Here is a 22,624-nt window from a genome sequence, read left to right on the forward strand (position 1 = left end):
CTTTATTTAGTGTTTGCGATGTGGGGGGATGGTGGTTTCTGGGTTAATAGCTTTATTTAGTTTTGGAGATGTGGGGGGACGGCGGTTTGGGGGTTATTAAACTAGGGGCTTATGTTAGGGTGTTTATCAATGACTTTCTTTTCACTTCAATGGGGAAAGTGAAAATGTGATGGAGATTTCGCAATCACAGGTGTTACATTTTTTTCCAATTTTTTTCTCCATTGATCTCTATAGGGGAATACGTGCACACGCACACCAAGTCGGAACTTGGTTTGTGTGCAGTATGTGGGTTACCGCAGCATAACGCACACAAAAAGAAAGTTTAATTGAAACTCTTAATGGAGATTGTGTTAAAGCCACGTTGTGAGTGGTGTGTTCGGGACGGATTTACAGCGCAACTTGTAATCCGGACCCCTGTTGTCAGTGTCAGTAATACATGGAGTGGTAATTTTATGCCATAACGATATTTATCTGTTGTATAACAAGAGAAGGAAGCAAATTAAATAAAAGAAGTAAATTAAAAAGTTGTTTAAAATTGTATCCTTTATCTGAATCATGAAAGAAAAATTTTGGGTTTCATGTCCCTTTAATTATTTGGCCAGTAGTTTGTTTATGTTTTGGTTACCTTGGTTACTTGCTCCTCTCTAGATAGTTGTGATTATTTCTGTTAACCAGACCAGTCATACACTTTAAATGGACAATCTAGTCAAAATTAAACTTTCATGATTCAGATAGGGCATGCAATTTTAAACAACTTACCCATTTATTTTTAGCATCAAGTTTGTTTCGTTCTCTTGGTACTATTTTTTTTAAAAGCTAAACCTAGGTGGGCTTAAACTAATTTCTAAACCGTTAAAAATCTGCTTCTTATCTCAGTGCATTTTGACAGTGTTTCATAGTTAGACAGTGCTAGTTCATGTGTGTAATTTAGATAACTTTGTGCTCACTCCTGTGGCTTTATTTATGAGTCTGCCCTTATTGGCTAAAATGCATGTCTGTCAAAAGCACTGAGATAAGGCTTAGATACAAGGTAATCACGGAGGTAAAAAGTGTATTAATTTATATAACCGTGTTGGTTTTGCAAAACTGTGGAATGAGTAATAAATGGATTATTTACCTTTTTAAACAATAACAATTTTCAAGTAGACTGTCTAAGTAATACTACAGTACTACAGTTTCATTTAGCAGAAGTCTATAAAAACATTTATTTAATCCCTGTTACTGATTTCCCCTGACTTTGTTAACTGTTAAAAAATTGTAAAAAATTATCATTGATGCATAGCAGCTTCTGTTTAATTTACTATAATAAAGCAATCAACAAACCATTTTTTATTTTGCTGTCACATATCTTAATATTTCCAAGAGATGGTAAAACGGCTACATACTTCTTATTAGTAGTGCTCTCTAAAATAAGCCAACGCTGGTATGATTGCGTGTTATAAGACGGTTACCAAGTCAATAACATTTGAATGAGCTTAAACTATTAGTGGTGTTTGACACCAAAGCAGTTCTGCTTCAAAGTTATTATTTAAAAAATTATTATAAGAATTCAAAAAAATAGTTATGAGATAATTCAGTTTAAATTGTCTTTAACTCTGGTTTATGTTATACTATAAAACAAAGTGTATTGACTATGATCTATGAAATAACAGAAAGTAGAGTGACTTCTCTTCCTGGATAGATTATTTATCTTGGTTCATCTATCTAATATTAACCAGTGGAAATCTCTATTGTTTTCCTGTCTAACCTGGTGGAAGTTATTCTGGTCTCTGAAGAATCAGTGGGCATTTGATGTGGAGATCTCTTTGCAGTCTTCTATACAGGCTTTCATTGGTTACAGGTTGGTGCAGCTAGTATGTTCTTTGGTTATTCAGATGCCTTGTAAATTACATATATAGGGCTAGATTATAAGTGGTGCGCTATCGTTAGCGAGGATGTGATATAGCAATATTGATCCCGCACTAACTTGTGCTCATAGTTAAAAGTAAGTGCGGCTGCACAAGTGCAAACTAAATTTGTGCTAATCGTGTTAGTGCGAATGAAGATCTTGTGTAAAGAGTTAAGGCACCAAACATAACATAAATACATTAAATAAAAGTGTTACTCATATATACACTATCTAATAAAAATTAGTAATAGAAATATTAATAAAAAATATATGCATTATGCATATTTTACATTCCTATGTTTTTTCACATAGAAAATAATGTACTTTTTATTATTAAATATATATTTCTATATATTTAGGATTTTTTCAACCTTAATTCCGATTGGCTGATAGAATTCTATCAGCCAATCTGAATCTAAGGGACGCCGTCTTGGATGACGTCATTTAAAGTGAAACCTCATTGTAAAGAAGACGTTGAAAGAAGAAGATGCTCCGCGTCAGATGTCTTGAAGATAGAGCCGCTCCGCACCGCATGGATGAAGATAGAAGATGCCGCCTGGATTTTTTTGAGGACTTCTGCTGCTTCATTGAGGATGGATGTCGAGTCTTCAGAAACTACAGGGAGTGCAGAATTATTAGGCAAGTTGTATTTTTGAGGATTAATTTTATTATTGAACAACAATCATGTTCTCAATGAACCCAAAAAACTCATTAATATCAAAGCTGAATAGTTTTGGAAGTAGTTTTTAGTTTGTTTTTAGTTATAGCTATTTTAGGGGGATATCTGTGTGTGCAGATGACTATTACTGTGCATAATTATTAGGCAACTTAACAAAAAACAAATATATACCCATTTCAATTATTTATTTTTACCAGTGAAACCAATATAACATCTCAACATTCACAAATATACATTTCTGACATTCAAAAACAAAACAAAAACAAATCAGTGACCAATATAGCCACCTTTCTTTGCAAGGACACTCAAAAGCCTGCCATCCATGGATTCTGTCAGTGTTTTGATCTTTTCACCATCAACATTGCGTGCAGCAGCAACCACAGCCTCCCAGACACTGTTCAGAGAGGTGTACTGTTTTCCCTCCTTGTAAATCTCACATTTGATGATGGACCACAGGTTCTCAATGGGGTTCAGATCAGGTGAACAAGGAGGCCATGTCATTAGATTTTCTTCTTTTATACCCTTTCTTGCCAGCCACGCTGTGGAGTACTTGGACGCGTGTGATGGAGCATTGTCCTGCATGAAAATCATGTTTTTCTTGAAGGATGCAGACTTCTTCCAGTACCACTGCCTGAAGAAAGTGTCCCAGAAACTGGCAGTAGGACTGGGAGTTGAGCTTGACTCCATCCTCAACCCGAAAAGGCCCCACAAGCTCATCTTTGATGATACCAGCCCAAACCAGTACTCCACCTCCACCTTGCTGGCGTCTGAGTCGGACTGGAGCTCTCTGCCCTTTACCAATCCAGCCACGGGCCCATCCATCTGGCCCATCAAGACTCACTCTCATTTCATCAGTCCATAAAACCTTAGAAAAATTAGTCTTGAGATATTTCTTGGCCCAGTCTTGACGTTTCAGCTTGTGTGTCTTGTTCAGTGGTGGTCGTCTTTCAGCCTTTCTTACCTTGGCCATGTCTCTGAGTATTGCACACCTTGTGCTTTTGGGCACTCCAGTGATGTTGCAGCTCTGAAATATGGCCAAACTGGTGGCAAGTGGCATCTTGGTAGCTGCACGCTTGACTTTTCTCAGTTCATGGGCAGTTATTTTGCGCCTTGGTTTTTCCACACGCTTCTTGCGACCCTGTTGACTATTTTGAATGAAACGCTTGATTGTTCGATGATCACGCTTCAGAAGCTTTGCAATTTTAAGAGTTCTGCATCCTTCTGCAAGATATCTCACTATTTTTGACTTTTCTGAGCCTGTCAAGTCCTTCTTTTGACCCATTTTGCCAAAGGAAAGGAAGTTGCCTAATAATTATGCACACCTGATATAGGGTGTTGATGTCATTAGACCACACCCCTTCTCATTACAGAGATGCACATCACCTAATATGCTTAATTGGTAGTAGGCTTTCGAGCCTATACAGCTTGGAGTAAGACAACATGCATAAAGAGGATGATGTGGTCAAAATACTCATTTGCGTAATAATTCTGCACTGCCTGTATAAGTGGATCTTCGGGGGTTAGTGTTAGTTTTTTTAAGGGTTTATTGGGTGGGTTATAATTTTAGATTAGGGTTTGGGCAAGAAAAAAGAGCTAAATGCCCTTTTAAGGGCAATGCCCATCCAAATGCCCTTTTCAGGGCAATAAGGTTTTTATTTGGGGGGTTGGTTGTGTGGGTGATGGGTTTTACTGTTGGGGGGTATTTGTATTTTTATTTACAGGTAAAACAACTGATTTCATTGGGGCAATGCCCTGCAAAAGGCCCTTTTAAGGGCCATTGGTAGTTTATTGTAGGCTAGGATTTTTTTATTTTGTGGGGGCTTTTTTATTTTCATAGGGCTCTTAGATTAGGTGTAATTAGTTTAAATATTTGATTTTTTTTTTTGTAACTTAGAGGCCTACTTATCAAGTCGTCAACTATGCTGCATTCGCCGGCACCAATACGCTTGCCTGACATCACCTAACATCGCAGCTGCGGACCTGAATATGCTCTTCAAATTTAACAAAAAAGCTGTCAAAAAGTTGCACACCAAGTACGGGGCGATGAGCAGCGAACTGTTGTTAACTGATAGTCATCGATCTCGCTGCTCTTTGGCTTTTTCCCAGCTTTATTTATACAGTGTCAGTAAACACAGCCACTTTACTAAACTGTTTAACCCCTATCCCGCCGCTCCTCGACACCGCAGCAACTAAATAAAGTTATTAACCCTAAACCCCCTCTCCCGGAGCCCACCGCAACTCTAATAAACGTATTAACCCCATAAACCGCCGCTCCCGGACCCCGCCACCACCTACATTATGTTCTTAACCCCTAATCTGCTGCCCCCTACACCGCCGCCACCTACATTATGTTATTAACCCCTATCCGGCCGCTCACGGAGGCTACCAAAACTAAATAAAGTTATCAACCCCTAAACCGCCAGCCCCCCACATCACCATATACTTAATTAGCCTATTAACCCCTAAACCTAACAACCCGCTAACTGTACATTAAATATTAACTCATCCCTATCTTATAATAAATTTAAACTTACTTTTAGATTTAAATTAAACTATATTAAACTAATAATTAACCTACCCTATTATACTAAAATTACGTTAAACTATATTATACTATTAATTAACGTACCCTAACTGTTATACTAAAATTACATTAAACTACAAATTAAATTAACTATATTATATATTTAAACACCTAACCCTACTCAAATAATTTAAATCTACAATAAAAAATTACAACGTTACAAAAAACTAACAACTAAGTTACAAAAAATAACAAACACTAAGTTACAAAAAAACCCATAAACACTAAGTTGCACAAAATAAAAAATAAATTATCAAAGATTTAAACTAATTACACTTAATCTAAGGGCCCTATGAAAATAAAAAAGCCCCCTCAAAAAAAACAAACCCTAACCTACAATAAACTACCAATGGCCCTTAAAAGGGCCTTTTGCAGGGCATTGCCCCAAAGAAATCAGCTCTTTTACCTGTAAATAAAGAATACAAACCCCCCCAACAGTAAAACCCACAACCCACACAACCAACCCCCCCAAATAAAAACCTAACTAAAAAACCTAAGCTTCCCATTGCCCTGAAAAGAGCATTTGGATGGACATTGCCCTTAAAAGGCCATTTAGCCCTATTGCAGCCTAAACCCTAATCTAAAACTAAAACCCACCCAATACACCCTTAAAAAAACCTAACACTAACCCCTGAAGATTCACTTACAGTTTTGAAGATCCGACATCCATCCTCCAAGAAGCCGGTAGAAGTCCTCACCCAAGTGGCCGAAGTCTTCATCCAAGTCCGTAGAAGTCTTCACCCACACGGCATCTTCTATCTTCATCCATAAGGCGCGGAGCGGCTACATCTTCAAGACATCCGACGAGGAGCATCCTCTTCTTATGAAGTCTTCTTCAGAATGAAGGTTCCTTTAAACAACGTCATCCAAGATGGCGTCCCTTAGATTCCGATTGGCTGATAGAATTCTATAAGTCAATCAGAATTAAGGTTGAAAAAATACTATTGGCTGTTGCAATCAGCCAATAGGATTGCGTTTTCATCCTATTGGCTGATCCAATCAGCCAATAGAATGCGAGCTCAATCCTATTGGCTGATTGGTTTTTATTTGGGGGGTTGGTTGTGTGGGTGGTGGGTTTTACTGTTGGTGGGTTGTTTGTATTTTTTATTTACAGGTAAAAGAGCTGATAATGCCCCGCAAAAAGGCCCTTTTAAGGGCTATTTGTAGTTTATTGTAGGCTAGGGTTTTTGGGAGGGCTTTTTATTTTCATAGGGCCCTTAGATTAGGTGTAATTAGTTTAAATCTTTGATAATTTCTTTTTTATTTTGTGTAACTTAGTGTTTATTTTTTTGTAACTTTGTGTTTGTTATTTTTTGTAACTTAGTTGTTAGTTTTTTGTAACTTATTAGTAATTTTTTAGTGTAGATTTAAATTATTTGAGTAGGGTTAGGTTTTTAAATATATAATATAGTTAATTTAATTTGTAGTTTAATGTAATTTAGTATAATAGGGTAGATTAATTAATAGTTTAATATAGTTTAATGTAATTTTAGTATAACAGTTAGGGTAGATTAATTAATACAGTAGTTTAATATAGTTTAATGTAATTTTAGTATAATAGGGTAGATTAATTAATAGTTTAATATAGTTTAATTTAAATCTAAAGGTAAGTTTAAATTTATTATAAGATAGGGATGAGTTCATATTTAATGTAAAGTTAGAGGGTTGTTAGGTTTAGGGGTTAATAGGTTTAGTAAGTGGTAGTGATGTGGGAGGCCAGGGGTTTAGGGGTTAATACATGTATTTAGTTGCGGTGGGCTCTGGGAGCGACGGGATAGGGGTTAATAACTTTATGTAGGTGGCGGCGGTGTGAGGGAGGTAGATTAGGGGTTAATAAGTATAATGTAGGTGGCGGCGGTGTTGGGGCGGTAGATTAGGGTTCAATAAGTATAATGTAGGTGGCGGCGGTGTCGGGGAAGCAGATTAGGGGTTAATAAGTATAATGTAGGTGGCGGCGGCGGAGTCGGGGCAGCAGATTAGGGGTTAATAAGTATAATGTAGGTGGCGGTGGTGGCCGGCAGCAGATTAGGGGTTAATAAGTATAATGTAGGTGGCGGCGGCAGTGGCGGGGCAGCAGATTAGGGGTTAATAAGTATAATGTAGGTGGCGGCGATGTCGGGGTGGCAGATTAGGGGTTAATAAGTATAATGTAGGTGGCGGCGGTGTAGGGGGCGGTAGATTAGGGGTGTTTAGACTCGGGGCTTATGTTAGGGTGTTAGGTGTAAATGTTCCTTTTATTCTCCCATAGGAATCAATGGGATATCGGGCAGCAGCGAACATTAGCTTTCGCTGCTTTCAGACTCCCATTGATTCCTATGGCATATGCCGCCTTCAGGGCGGCGGATTGAAAACCAGGTATGCTGGGCCGGAATAGTGGCGAGCGTACCTGCTAGATATTTGTTAACTAGCAAAAGTAGTCAGATAGTGCCGAATTTGCATTTGGAACATCTGTAATGACGTAAGCATCGATCTGTGTCGGACTGAGACCGGCGGATCGTATGTTACGTCACAGATTTCAACTTTTGCCGGTCTGTAGGGTTTGATAACTAAGGGGAATCAAGCTCTCCAAAATTAAGCTGTGGAATTCCAGCGTATTTGCTGTTGACGGCTTGATAAATGGGCCTCTTAGTGTTTGTTATTTTGTGTAACTTAGTTGTTAGTTTTTTGTAACTTTGTAATTTTTAATATTGGATTTAAATTATTTGAGTAGGGTTAGGTTTTTAACTATATAATATATTTAAGTTTGTAGTTTAATGTAATTTTAGTATAACAGTTAGGGTAGGTTAATTAGTAGTTTAATATAGTTTAATGTAATTTTAGTATAACAGTTAGGGTAGGTTAATTAATAGTTTAATATAGTTTAATTTAAATCTAAAGGTAAGTTTTAATTTATTATAAGATAGGGATGAGTTAATATTTAATATAAAGTTAGCGGGTTGTTAGATTTAGGGGTTAATAGGTTAATTTCATTTATGGCAATTTGGGGGGTTGGCAGTTTAGGGGTTAATAGGTTTAGTAAGTGGTAGTGATGTGGGAGGCCAGGGGTTTAGGGGTTAATAACTTTATTTAGTTGCGGTGGGGTCCGGGAGTGGAGGGATAGGGGTTAATACATTTAGTTAGTTGCGGTGGTGTTGCGGAGTGGCGGAATAGGGGTTAATACATTTATTAGAGTTCTGGTGGGCTCCGGAAGCGGCGGGATAGGGGTTCATAAGTTTATTAGAGTTGCGGTGGGGTCCGGTAGCAGTGGGATAGGGGTTAAACATTATAGTATAGTGGCGGTGTTTAGTGACAGTATATAAATAAAGCTGGGAAAAAGCCGAATAGCAGCGAGATCGATGACTGTTTAGTTAACAACAGTCTGCTGCTCATCGCCCCGTACTTGGTGCGTGGCTTTTTGACAGCTTTTTATATAAATATGGAAAGCGTATTCAGGTCCACGGCCGCGATGTTAGGCAATGTCAGGCGAGCGTATTGGTGCCGTCAAATGCAAGAAAGTTGACGGCTTGATAAGTAGGTTCATTGTGTAAAGAGTTAGGGCTAAATAAAAATGTGCATCAAACACAACATAAATACATTAAAATAAAGTGTTACTCATATATACACTATCTAATAAAAATTAGTAATAGAAATATTAATAAAAATATATGCATTATGCACATTTTACATTCCTATGTTTTTCACATAGAAAATAATGTACTTTTTATTATTAAATATATATTTCTATATATATCTGATACTGTTAATGTAAAATAGAGATCTATACCTATACGTCTAAAGGAATAGATATGCAGGTATAGGTATATACTATATAATAAAAAGCCAGGTATGTTTGTCCGATGCAGTCATGCGCAGTAGAGACTGCGCGAGACAAACATACCTGGCCTTAAACCCTTTATGACTAGTGATGATGTACAGTACAGACTGCGCGAGACAAGCACGAGGACAGCACTGGTTGTTAAGCTCTTAAGGACTCTGCTGCAATCTCGCTAAAAGTATCAAGATTGCACTATTTCTGCATGCCCCATGGTGGGGCAGTGCAGAAATAGACTTGCAGAGGTACCGAAGCAGAGAGGGATCCTCTGTGTCCCTCTCTGCATTGGGCAGTGGTGGTGCCGATTGTTGGTGGTGTGGGAAGGTTAAGAGGGAGGCGGGTGGGCGGCCCATCGCTGGAGGGTGGGACAGATGCGCTGTGCTGCGCTGCAGTTCTTTAAACATTTTGGCCCATGTACACAGCTTTAACACTAGTATAGATATATAGAAATATATATTTACTATAAAAAGTACATTGTTATGTAAATGAAGAATATTGGAATGTGACATTTTCAAAACTCCTGTTGGGTTGGCGTGCGAGTATATGTGTTAGGTTTCTTTTTCAGTTTGTGCTCTCTATTGACTCCTATGGGGAGAATAGAAGGTCACAATACTTTGTTAGCGTACGTCATGTTTTCCTCAGGCTCCATTTTTTTCCTTTCAACTCGTAACACGAGCGTAAATTAAAGCGTGCAAAAAGCTTCTGTCTAGCAAAGTAAATACATAACTGCAAAATAGTGCTCCTCTCATGATCTAGCATTTAATAATTAGGAAACAATGGGTCCTTTCTTCACTGTGCAAAAATATACATTAAATGCAAAGCAGTTACTATATAGCCATTTTACTTATTATAGGATTCACTGGCCACAAAGACTCATATAAGTGTATACTATTTTAAGGTAGTGTAAAACATAATTAAAATGTACATTAATGTATAAAATGTCAGAAATTGAATGTGTTTTTTTATTCTGCTATCTTTGTTGATGTATTTATTTATTTTTTTTAACATTTTTGTACACTGCCGTTACATGCTAATTGATTCAGTGTATACTAGGTGCAAATGATTTCTTATCAGTTTCCATTAATGTCAACGTGAGCTGATAATACTAAAATGCTATTTAGTAAGTACTCAGTAAAAAAATATTTACTATGTAAACAGCCGATAGAAGTTAACCTTTAAATTGCACTTTTAATGGTTAATTGCTGCCAAAAATCCAATATCAGCAACATTGTAAGTGCAGCCTTAGGGGTAGATTTATTAAGCAGCGGATGCTGCAATCTACCCCCGTAGTTTTAGGTTCCCCTGAAACGGAAGTTAAGAAGCAGCGGTCTGTAGTAAGACCTATATATTGAACATTACATTTTATGCATTGGATCATGTAGACTACATAACTGGATGAACAATTTAGAAATCTTTCTATGTCATATGTGACATGGGTCGCTTCTGATGTAGAAGATACTGCTACATGCTCACTGTCAGGGTGTCAGGAATCAGACTGAGACAAGAAGTGCAAAAATAATCACATATTTATTAATAGCAAAAAATAATAAAAAGTCCACAAAACAAATAACAAGCCAGGAATCAAAACCACAGCTTGTAGTCAGACAAGCCGAGTCAGGAACCAAAGTGAATAGTCAGACGAGCTGAGTCAGGAGCCAAAGCGAGTAGTCAGACGAGCCGGAATCAGGAACAAGTAGAACAGCAGAGTCAGGAACAAGCCAGGGATCAGGAACTAGGAGGGACGTCAGACAGCCAGGTAATACACAGAAGCTCTCCAAAACAGGTCTGAGACAACGCAAGGGCAAAGCATACTGAACTTTAAATAATAAGTGATGACATCACAATTCTGAGACTGTATCCTGTCTCACACAGATGATATTCACCAGTCTGGCCATAGAAGGGCATGCAGGAAATGAGCAGCATCAAACAGTATACACCAGAGTCAACAAGAGAGGTGAGTAAAATGGCTGCCAGCAGCACATGGCAAACAGAACAGGGAAAAAACCCTGACAGTACCCTCCCCTCAACGACCCCTCCCCCGCGGGAGGACAAAAGGCTTATTTGGGAAACTGGCATGGAAGGCAAGGAGGAGGGCGGGAGCATGAACATCAGATAAGGGAACCCATGAATGCTCCTCTGGACCGTAGCCCCTCCAGTGAACCAAATACTGTACGCAGCCCCTGGACATACGAGAGTCAATAATGCTGCTGACCTCATACCCCTCATGGTTGTCAACAAAGATAGGGTGGTGACGAGGCAACACAGTGGTAAACCAATTACAAACCAATGGTTTCAAGAGGGAGACATGAAAAACATTAAAGATGCGCATTGCAGGAGGAAGGTCAAGAGCCTAGGACACAGGATTGACCCGTCAGAGTATTCAAGAAGGACCAACATAACGGGGAGCCAGTTTATTGGAAGGCACATGAAGGTTCAAGTTGCGGGAGGACAGCCAAACTCTCTCACCAACCTGGTAGGAAGGCACGGGCAGACGCCTACGATCAGCCTGGAACTTTAGGTGCTGCATAGAACGATGAAGGCAATCCTGAATCTGCACCCACGTGGAACAGAGTTTCCGGTGATGCTCCTCCAAAGCCGGAATACCCTGAGACATGAATGAATCGGGCAACAAGGATGGTTGAAACCCATAATGAACGGGGATAACTTGGAGGAAGCATTAATAGCACTATTTCGAGCAAACTCTGCCCAAGGCAACAGTTCAGACCAATTATTGTGGTGATCTGAGACATAGCAACGGAGGCACTGTTCCAGAGCTTGATTAGACCATTCCGCAGCCCCATTGGATTGAAGGTGATATGCAGAAAAGAAGGAAAGCTGGATGCCCATTTGAAAACAAAAGGAACGCCAAAATCTGGAGACAAACTGGCTACACCGGTCCGACACTATCTCCTTGGGTAACCCATGTAAATGGAAGACCTCCCGGGCAAAAATTGAAGCAAGCTCCTGAGCAGTAGGCAACTTCTTCAAGGGAATGCAATGTGACATTTTAGAAAAACAGTCAACCCACCATAAGGATAACAGTATTGCCATTGGAAACAGGGAGCTCGACAATGAAGTCCATGGAAAGATGTGTCCAAGGACGCTCACCATTAGCAATAGGTTGAAGAAGACCCACAGGAAGACGTCGAGGAGTCTTATTCTGTGCACAAACTGAGCAGGAGGCAACATACGCAGCAACATCAGAACGAAGAGCTGGCCACCAGGATTGTCGAGTGACAGACCAAATTATTTGGTTCTTGCCTGGGTGACCTGCAGCTTTAGGATAGTGGTAAGTGTGCAAAAGTTTAGTTTGAAGATTCTCAAGAACAAAACACTTACCACTAGGTTTCTCAGGAGGTGCATTGGTTTGTGCAGCCAGGATTTCCTCGACCAAGGGAGAAGTCAAATTAGTATGTATGGTAGAAAAATATGGTAAGGAGGTATAACTGGAGTAGGTACAGACTCCTCCTTGGACAGAGGCGAAAATTGACAAGAGAGGGCATCAGCCCTAACATTCTTACTACCAGGCAGGTAGGAGACCACATAATTAAACCGAGACAAAAATAGCACCCATCAGGCCTGTCGGGGAGACAAGCGTTTTGCTTCAGATAGATAAGTTAAATTCTTGTGGTCAGTAAGAATGAGCACTCTTACGCTAGTACCCTCGAGAAGATGCCTCCATTCCTTGAGTGCCAGAATTATGGCCAGTAATTCCCTGTTGCCAATTTCATAATTGTACTCCGCTGGAGACAATTTCTTAGAGAAGAAACCACACGGATGCAAGGAACCGTCAGGCGTAGGACGTTGAGACAAGAGGACACCTACTCCAGTCTCAGACGCATCGACCTCAAGAACGAAAGGTAGGACAGTAGTTACGAGTATAGTCTATATCATAGAAGATAGAGACTGAAAGAATGCACCTAAGTAGCACTTCAGTTCCTTATGAAGTTATTAATATTAGTATGAAACTTAAACAGCCATTGTGAGCCAAAGGTTTGAAAGAAAATTAAAACATAACTTTTATTAAATCAACATTGGATTAAAAAAAATTTTTGTTTGTGTAAATGTGTGTACTTTAAAAACACATAGCAACTTTACTGAAGATAAAAAAGTGGCACTAAATATCAGGTGGATAGATTACCTCTATTGTGAAACATTCTTGGATTATCTAAATAGTAAATATAGATCTATCCAATGAATAATTGGCTTGTGTCCTGGGGTATTCTACACCGCTGTATAATTCAAAATTCTATCATGCAGACATTCACATATATAGTTAAGAAACCGTTTTGGAAAAGTAAATAACAAATTACTATCAGTGAAGGGTACTTAGTAACTGATATACCTGAGTAATTTTGTATTTTTCACTTTCTGGATAAGTGAATCTCTATATAAGCATTATTCACTCCTTCAGGTAAATTACTGAGTCCCTGATAGTTGTAAATTCATAATACGGATTGAACTCAACCTTCCCTTGTGTTGCAGTAGATTATATTGTTGGCATGTATATACAATATATAATTACAATATAAATTTTTTCCTGGAATATCAGAAGTGGCTCAAATATCCTGGATATATATATATATATGTATATATTCTTTTGTAATTTAATATATACTGTATAGTTAATCAGTTTTTGCAACAGGGTTTTATTTTAGGTAGCTTAGATTTAAGTCTGGCATGTGTTGGTGCTTTGGTGTGCGAACTACAGTGGTGTATACTTTGTGGCAAAAAATATATCTCACTTTGTATATTATCTATTGTTTTTAGTCACTTGGCAGACTTTGCATATTTTACTTTTATAATATACATCATTTAATACATGAAAGGCGGTATTCTAGATATTTATAAAAGTTTCTTTGAATGATATATTCTATGCAGCCCACTTGATTTATGTATCAATAGCCTGTCGCTGGTGGTTACAGTATAAGTTTAGGTAACCAGTTATAAATTCTGGCCGTTATAGCTTAGAAGTGTTCACAAGTTATTGATCTTTATTTTCTTCTAAAGTGGCTGTCTTTTAATTTCTTCTAAAGTTAGCTATTACAGCTTTATACCGTCTGAAATACTAGAAGTTGTATTATGGCACTGTCATTGCTAGTACCCGGCTTTTGTGCACTTATGCTATCAACAAGTGGTTGGTGCGGTATAAGCTGGAGCTGCCCAAATAAGTGACTAACAGTTATAATAATGATCCATAATTGGCTCTTCAAAGTTGCCACTAGCTAACCGCTATAGCTTTATGATATTATTATATAGTTATTTAAATCTATATCAGTGCGGTTGATTTCACAGGTTGGCGGTTATAACTGTTATTCTATTAACATGTGAATAGCTTTTGACAATTGCCACTAGCGGTTTTTAAATAACCCCCAAGGTATTAATACTGATTTAGTCCAATTGCCACTATACCAATGCGTTTCGTTTTAAAGTTTTCTATGCCATTTAAAAAGAAAAACAACAGGGTATTGTCAGATACCCATCCCTAACATGTTTCGCCGATAGCGTTTCGGCTTTTTCAAAGGTGACGCGCGCCGGCGTCTCAGGGTATTTAAATGCATGTGCGCAAACCCATTGGCTACATTTCAACCAATCACGATCCTCTGCAAAGCTTAAGGAGGCGTTGTTTAGGCATGATTGACATTTGTGATGTTGGAAACTTTTTACCGTACTTAACAGATGGAATACACTTGAGTACGTGACATACATTTGAAAACATTGAAGTGATATGAAGTGTACTTTGATAAAATTTGATACTGACTTAGTATAACGTGAAGGAATTTAAAGTAAGATCATATGTGCCCATCGATTGTCATATCAGCATTTTATTCTCTCCTGCTCTGTGGCAAGGTATATTTCTTCACATTGATTTATTGTTAGCTTATTGCCTAAGTATAGTGATTTTTAAGATCATCGTTATACTTTATAATCTGGATCTTATTCAATAAATTTTTACTATTTCCATTTGGGACGTACACATAATACCATCTATTACAGTCTCCCTCGTAACAAGGTTTGCACAAATTAACATTATGAGTGATATTTATTATGCTTACGAGGGAAATCAAATGTTGTTGCTACATATCTGCTGTGGCAAAACAAGACCCTCAGACTGCGATTCTCTCATGATGGGAAATGTATATTGTTTATTTGTTTGATTGATCTTCTGAATGTGACTTATCAAGTGGGGAAAGGTGGTGGGGGGATGTGATATTGTGATATGATGCATAAAGGAAGGGAAAAATAATAATAATTTATATCGACAGGGATGGTGTGACATAATTGATGCTGTTATTAATGGAGGTGATATGAAGTCACTGAAGTGATTAACTGATATGAATATCAATTCGATTTATTTTTATTTTTAATTTATTAATAGCACAGTGTATTAAAGTTGAATAAATGTGGTGCACACAGGCAGAATTGCATTTGAGAAATAAATAGATTTATTTTTATTTTTAATAACATAGTATGTCAAAATTGAATAAGTGTAGTACACACAGGCAGAATTACATTTAAAAATTAAATGATTTTGTTTTTATTTTTAATAACACAGTGTATCAAAATTAAATAGGTGTGGTACGTACAGGCAAAATTACGTTTGAAAAGTAGATTACCCCATACCTAATGTGTTGGGGAATAAAAATGTGATAGTGAGGTGCACAGATGTGCCAAGAGTATGAGGAAGTGGATGTGTGGTAGTGTTGTGCACGTTATGCTAAGTGAAGATGTATTAGGAACTAATTGAACACTAAGGGTAATACTGGTGATATATTGATGGACAATGCTAGAGGATGAAAATAAAGTGAAGATGTGGATGGTAGTGAATGCACACAAATGGTGATAAGGGAAGTGACGAAAAAGACCCCCATTCCCGAATATTTGATTACGGTATCTCTCTTTTTTAATATCAATCCAAGAGATACTGATACGAGTGAAGATGGAAGGGCTAAATTAATCTAAACATTATTTTTAATAATTTTGTTACTTTTTTATTTATATTTTGGTTTGGTTGTATAGCTTTACATAATATTTATTTATAGTTCAAGGATCTATATTGAACAGCTGATTCTTGAATCTTGCCCTAAATTGCATTTGGTGCTGTGGAGACTCAAGGCAGAAGCAAAATGGATATTCCTAATGGATAGCGTATACCCCAAAGGCATGAACGAACAGAACAATTACTCGATGTTCATATGAGGAAATCTAATATCTTTGACATATTCAATAAGAAAATATTGTTGTAAACACTCTCCACAGCACCAAATGCAATTTAGGGCAAGATTCAAGAATCAGCTGTTCAATATAGATCCTTGAACTATAAATAAATATTATGTAAAGCTATACAACCAAACCAAAATATAAATAAAAAAGTAACAAAATTATTAAAAATAATGTTTAGATTAATTTAGCCCTTCCATCTTCACTCATATCAGTATCTCTTGGATTGATATTAAAAAAGAGAGATACCTTAATCAAATATTCGGGAATGGGGGTCTTTTTCGTCACTTCCCTTATCACCATTTGTGTGCATTCACTACCATCCACATCTTCACTTTATTTTCATCCTCTAGCATTGTCCATCAATATATCACCAGTATTACCCTTAGTGTTCAATTAGTTCCTAATACATCTTCACTTAGCATAACGTGCACAACACTACCACACATCCACTTCCTCATACTCTTGGCACATCTGTGCACCTCACTATCACATTTTTATTCCCCAACACATTAGGTATGGGGTAATCTACTTTTCAAACGTAATTTTGCCTGTACGTACCACACCTATTTAATTTTGATACACTGTGTTATTAAAAATAAAAACAAAATCATTTAATTTTTAAATGTAATTCTGCCTGTGTGTACTACACTTATTCAATTTTGACATACTATGTTATTAAAAATAAAAATAAATCTATTTATTTCTCAAATGCAATTCTGCCTGTGTGCACCACATTTATTCAACTTTAATACACTGTGCTATTAATAAATTAAAAATAAAAATAAATCGAATTGATATTCATATCAGTTAATCACTTCAGTGACTTCATATCACCTCCATTAATAACAGCATCAATTATGTCACACCATCCCTGTCGATATAAATTATTATTATTTTTCCCTTCCTTTATGCATCATATCACAATATCACATCCCCCCACCACCTTTCCCCACTTGATAAGTCACATTCAGAAGATCAATCAAACAAATAAACAATATACATTTCCCATCATGAGAGAATCGCAGTCTGAGGGTCTTGTTTTGCCACAGCAGATATGTAGCAACAACATTTGATTTCCCTCGTAAGCATAATAAATATCACTCATAATGTTAATTTGTGCAAACCTTGTTACGAGGGAGACTGTAATAGATGGTATTATGTGTACGTCCCAAATGGAAATAGTAAAAAATTTATTGAATAAGATCCAGATTATAAAGTATAACGATGATCTTAAAAATCACTATACTTAGGCAATAAGCTAACAATAAATCAATGTGAAGAAATATACCTTGCCACAGAGCAGGAGAGAATAAAATGCTGATATGACAATCGATGGGCACATATGATCTTACTTTAAATTCCTTCACGTTATACTAAGTCAGTATCAAATTTTATCAAAGTACACTTCATATCACTTCAATGTTTTCAAATGTATGTCACGTACTCAAGTGTATTCCATCTGTTAAGTACGGTAAAAAGTTTCCAACATCACAAATGTCAATCATGCCTAAACAACGCCTCCTTAAGCTTTGCAGAGGACCGTGATTGGTTGAAATGTAGCCAATGGGTTTGCGCACATGCATTTAAATACCCTGAGACGCCGGCGCGCGTCACCTTTGAAAAAGCCGAAACGCTATCGGCGAAACATGTTAGGGATGGGTATCTGACAATACCCTGTTGTTTTTCTTTTTTAAATGGCATAGAAAACTTTAAAACGAAACGCATTGATATAGTGGCAATTGGTCTAAATCAGTATTAATACCTTGGGGGTTATTTAAAAACCGCTAGTGGCAATTGTCAAAAGCTATTCACAAGTTAATAGAATAACAGTTATAACCGCCAACCTGTGAAATCAACCGCACTGATATAGATTTAAATAACTATATAATAATATCATAAAGCTATAGCGGTTAACTAGTGGCAACTTTGAAGAGCCAATTATGGATCATTATTATAACTGTTAGTCACTTATTTGGGCAGCTCCAGCTTATACCGCACCAACCACTTGTTGATAGCATAAGTGCACAAAAGCCGGGTACTAGCAATGACAGTGCCATAATACAACTTCTAGTATTTCAGACGGTATAAAGCTGTAATAGCTAACTTTAGAAGAAATTAAAAGACAGCCACTTTAGAAGAAAATAAAGATCAATAACTTGTGAACACTTCTAAGCTATAACGGCCAGAATTTATAACTGGTTACCTAAACTTATACTGTAACCACCAGCGACAGGCTATTGATACATAAATCAAGTGGGCTGCATAGAATATATCATTCAAAGAAACTTTAATAAATATCTAGAATACCGCCTTTCATGTATTAAATGATGTATATTATAAAAGTAAAATATGCAAAGTCTGCCAAGTGACTAAAAACAATAGATAATATACAAAGTGAGATATATTTTTTGCCACAAAGTATATACCACTGTAGTTCGTACACCAAAGCACCAACACATGCCAGACTTAAATCTAAGCTACCTAAAATAAAACCCTGTTGCAAAAACTGATTAACTATACAGTATATATTAAATTACAAAAGAATATATACATATATATATATATATCCAGGATATTTGAGCCACTTCTGATATTCCAGGAAAAAATTTATATTGTAATTATATATTGTATATACATGCCAACAATATAATCTACTGCAACACAAGGGACAATATATTAAGGTTGAGTTCAATCCGTATTATGAACTTACAACTATCAGGGACTCAGTAATTTACCCGAAGGAGTGAATAATGCTTATATAGAGATTCACTTATCCAGAAAGTGAAAAATACAAAATTACTCAGGTATATCAGTTACTAAGTACCCTTCACTGATAGTAATTTGTTATTTACTTTTCCAAAACGGTTGCTTAACTATATATGTGAATGTCTGCATGATAGAATTTTGAATTATACAGCGGTGTAGAATACCCCAGGTCACAATCCAATTATTCATTGGATAGATCTATATTTACTATTTAGATAATCCAAGAATGTTTCAAAATAGAGGTAATCGATCCACCTGATATTTAGTGCCACTTTTTTATCTTCAGTAAAGTTGCTATGTGTTTTTAAAGTACACACATTTACACAAACAAAATTTTTTTTTAATCCAATGTTGATTTAATAAAAGTTATGTTTTAATTTTCTTTCAAACCTTTGGCTCACAATGGCTGTTTAAGTTTCATACTAATATTAATAACTTCATAAGGAACTGAAGTGCTACTTAGGTGCATTCTTTCAGTCTCTATCTTCTATGATATAGACTATACTCGTAACTAGTGTCGTTTTATGCACAAGCACTCAAGCTCACAAGGTATATATGCATATACCCTATATTAAAAATACAGAAATTTGATAAATTTATGCACGGTATCCAGACACAGTCATAGAAAAGGATACGTTGTTTGTAAATAACTTGAATACATTCTCTGTATATATTAAAGTAATATACTGAGCGTTACTATTTTACCAGTGTAGTGCTCTTGCTACTCTTTGTTAAACGAAAGGTAGGACAGGGTTAGGATGAGCCAGAACTGGAGCGGCAGCAAAGGCAGTCTTAAGACTATCAAAGGCCTTAATGGCAGTAGGTGACCAATGGAGTGGATCATTATCTTTACGGGTTATGTCTGTGATAGGTTTGGCCAAGGAAGAAAAGTTTTTAATAAACTCTCTATAGTAATTGGTGAACCCCAAAAAACATTGAATAGACTGAAGACCAACTGGGCAAGGCCACTGCAGAACTGCAGATAACTTGTCAGGATCCATGGAGAACCCTGCAATGGAGATAACATAACCTAGGAAGGTTACTTGAGTCTGACTCACATTTCTCGAGTTTACAAAACAGGCCGTTCTCACGTAGTCTCTGAAGAACCCGTGTAACATCAGAACGATGATCCTCAAGTGTGGGTGAGTGTATGAGGATGTCGTCTAAGTACACTACAACACACTGTTGCAACATATATTGTAGGACATCATTAATAAATTCCTGGAAAACAGCAGGAGCATTACATAAGCCAAAGGGCATTCCAAGATACTCATAATGCCCGCTCCTGGTGTTAAATGCTGTTTTCCATTCGTGGCCCTCCTTGATCCTAATGAGATTGTACGCTCCTCTGAAATCAAGTTTAGTAAAGACTGTAGCTCCCTTGAGGCAGTCAAAGAGTTCCTTAATGAGCGAAATAGGGTAAGCATTCTTAATAGTAAGATGATTAAGACCCCTATAATCGATGCATGGTCTTAACAAGCCACCCTTTTTCTTCACAAAGAAGAAGCCAGCCCCTGCAGGAGAGCAGGATTTGCAGATGATCCCCCGCGACAGAGCATCAGCAACATACTCCTCCATAGCACAATTCTCTGCAACAGACAGGGGGTAAACCTGGCCCCGAGAAGGAATGGCTCTGGGTTGCAGGTCTATGGCACAATCGTAAGACCGGTGAGGAGGCAACGTACCGGCGCGAACCGTATCAAAAACATCTAGGAACTCTCGGTACTCTTCTGGCAACTGAGATACCGAAGACAAGCACAAGACTTTAACTGGTCTCCAAAGACAAGTGGAAATACATTGCGGAGACCACAACAAAATTTCAGACCTGCACCAGGCGAGACTGGGATTGTACTTTTGGAGCCAGGGATAACCTAGAATAATGAGAATGAGGATAATCCACCCAAGGTCTGCCCCCGACAGGACCTTAGGTGTTAGCGTTTCCCGGCCGTGTAGGACAAAACATCAAAAGGTGGCCCTGTAACCAACAATAGAGGCAGAGCCCCTCCCTCCTCCTAAAGGCCCTCTCCGCTGTGGAGAGATGAGTGAATCCCAACTGCATCAGCTCAGCAGTACCTGGTGACTCGGGGCCAGGAGGCATCGGAGGAGAGGGAGGTATGGGTGGGAACGAACACGTAGGAGACAATGGAACAGGAGGCTTCCACAAGCGCTCCTTGAAAGAGGGCCTCTCACTTAGTCTGATGTCAATTAGGATAAAAAAAGACACCAATGCCTTGAGATCTTCTGATAAATCTCTGTTCCAACCTACCTCTGCGGCAAGCATACGGAACTCAATGGCATACTGAGCAACAGATCTTGTACCTTGCTGAATGGACATGAGTCATTTAGCAGCAGAGGAGGAGTGAGCCGGAACATCAAATACCCTTCGAAAGGAGGCCACAAATTCAGGGTAATTTGAAATCACAGGTTTATTAGTCTCTGACAAGGGATTAGCCCAGGCAAGAGCTGTGTCAGAGAGTAAATCCCACCTTAGCTCTGTCAGAGGGAAACGCCTGAGGTAACATCTCAAAGTAAATGCCCACCAGGTTCAAAAACCCTCTGCACTGATTAGGATCACCTCCATATCGCTGAGGTAAAGGTGCAGAACCGGACATGCTCCTGGTAGGACTAGGTGCAGCAGCGGAAACAGGAGCAGCCATAACTTGCGGGACACTGTGGTCCAAATGTGCAGTGCGAGTCAGCAGGGTTTGCAGGGCTAGTGCAAATTGATCTAAGCGGTGATCCTGTTCATCCATCCTGGAAATTATGGCAGGTAAAGGTGGATTATTAGCACCATGAGGATTCATGGCCCTTGCATAATGTCAGGGTGCCAGGAATCAGACTGAGACAAGAAGTGCAAAGATAATCACACCTTTATTAATAGCAAAAAATAATAAAAATTCCACAAAACAAATAACAAGCCAGGATACAAAACCAGAGCTAGTAGTCAGAAGAGCCGAGTCAGGAGCCAAAGCGAATAGTCAGACGAGCTGAGTCAGGAGCCAAAGCGAGTAGTCAGACAAGCCGGAATCAGGAACAAGGAGAACAGCAGAGTCAGGAACAAGCCAGGGATTAGGAACCAGGAGCTCTCAAAAACAGGTCTGAGACAACGCAAGGGCAAAGCATACTGAACAGAGGCCCTTTAAATAATAAGTGCTGACATTACAATTCTGAGACTGCATCCTGTCTCACACGGATGATGTTCACCAGTCTGGCCATAAGAGGGTGTGCAGGAAATGAGCAGCATCATACAGTATGCACCAGAGTCAACAAGAGAGGTGAGTAAAATGGCTGCCAGCAGCCTGCAGCACATGGCAAACAGAACAGGGAAAAAACCCTGACACTCACATGGTTTACATTTATTATGGCCACACCTGAGCATACCCCTATGAGTTAGCCATGAGCTAATACTTCTGGGTTTCCAATTTCAATTTAGAGGGGGAAAGTATGTTACCTATTGTGCAGGCCCTCCTGTAGGAGCATCTAAACCCTTTGTCAATGGTGTTAACCAATTTGTCATCTGCTTTTTTACCCAAGTGTTTATGTATTATTCTACAGACTTGCTTGTACTGAGTACTTTAGTCAGTAACAAATCTTAGACTTTTCTTTGAATTTATTGTTATTTGCTGGTCCCACAAGATTCCACATTGGAGCAAACCCTAAGGAGTCCCGTTG

The sequence above is a fragment of the Bombina bombina genome, chromosome 1, assembly GCF_027579735.1.
Source record: "Bombina bombina isolate aBomBom1 chromosome 1, aBomBom1.pri, whole genome shotgun sequence".
NCBI classification, from domain to species: domain Eukaryota; kingdom Metazoa; phylum Chordata; class Amphibia; order Anura; family Bombinatoridae; genus Bombina; species Bombina bombina.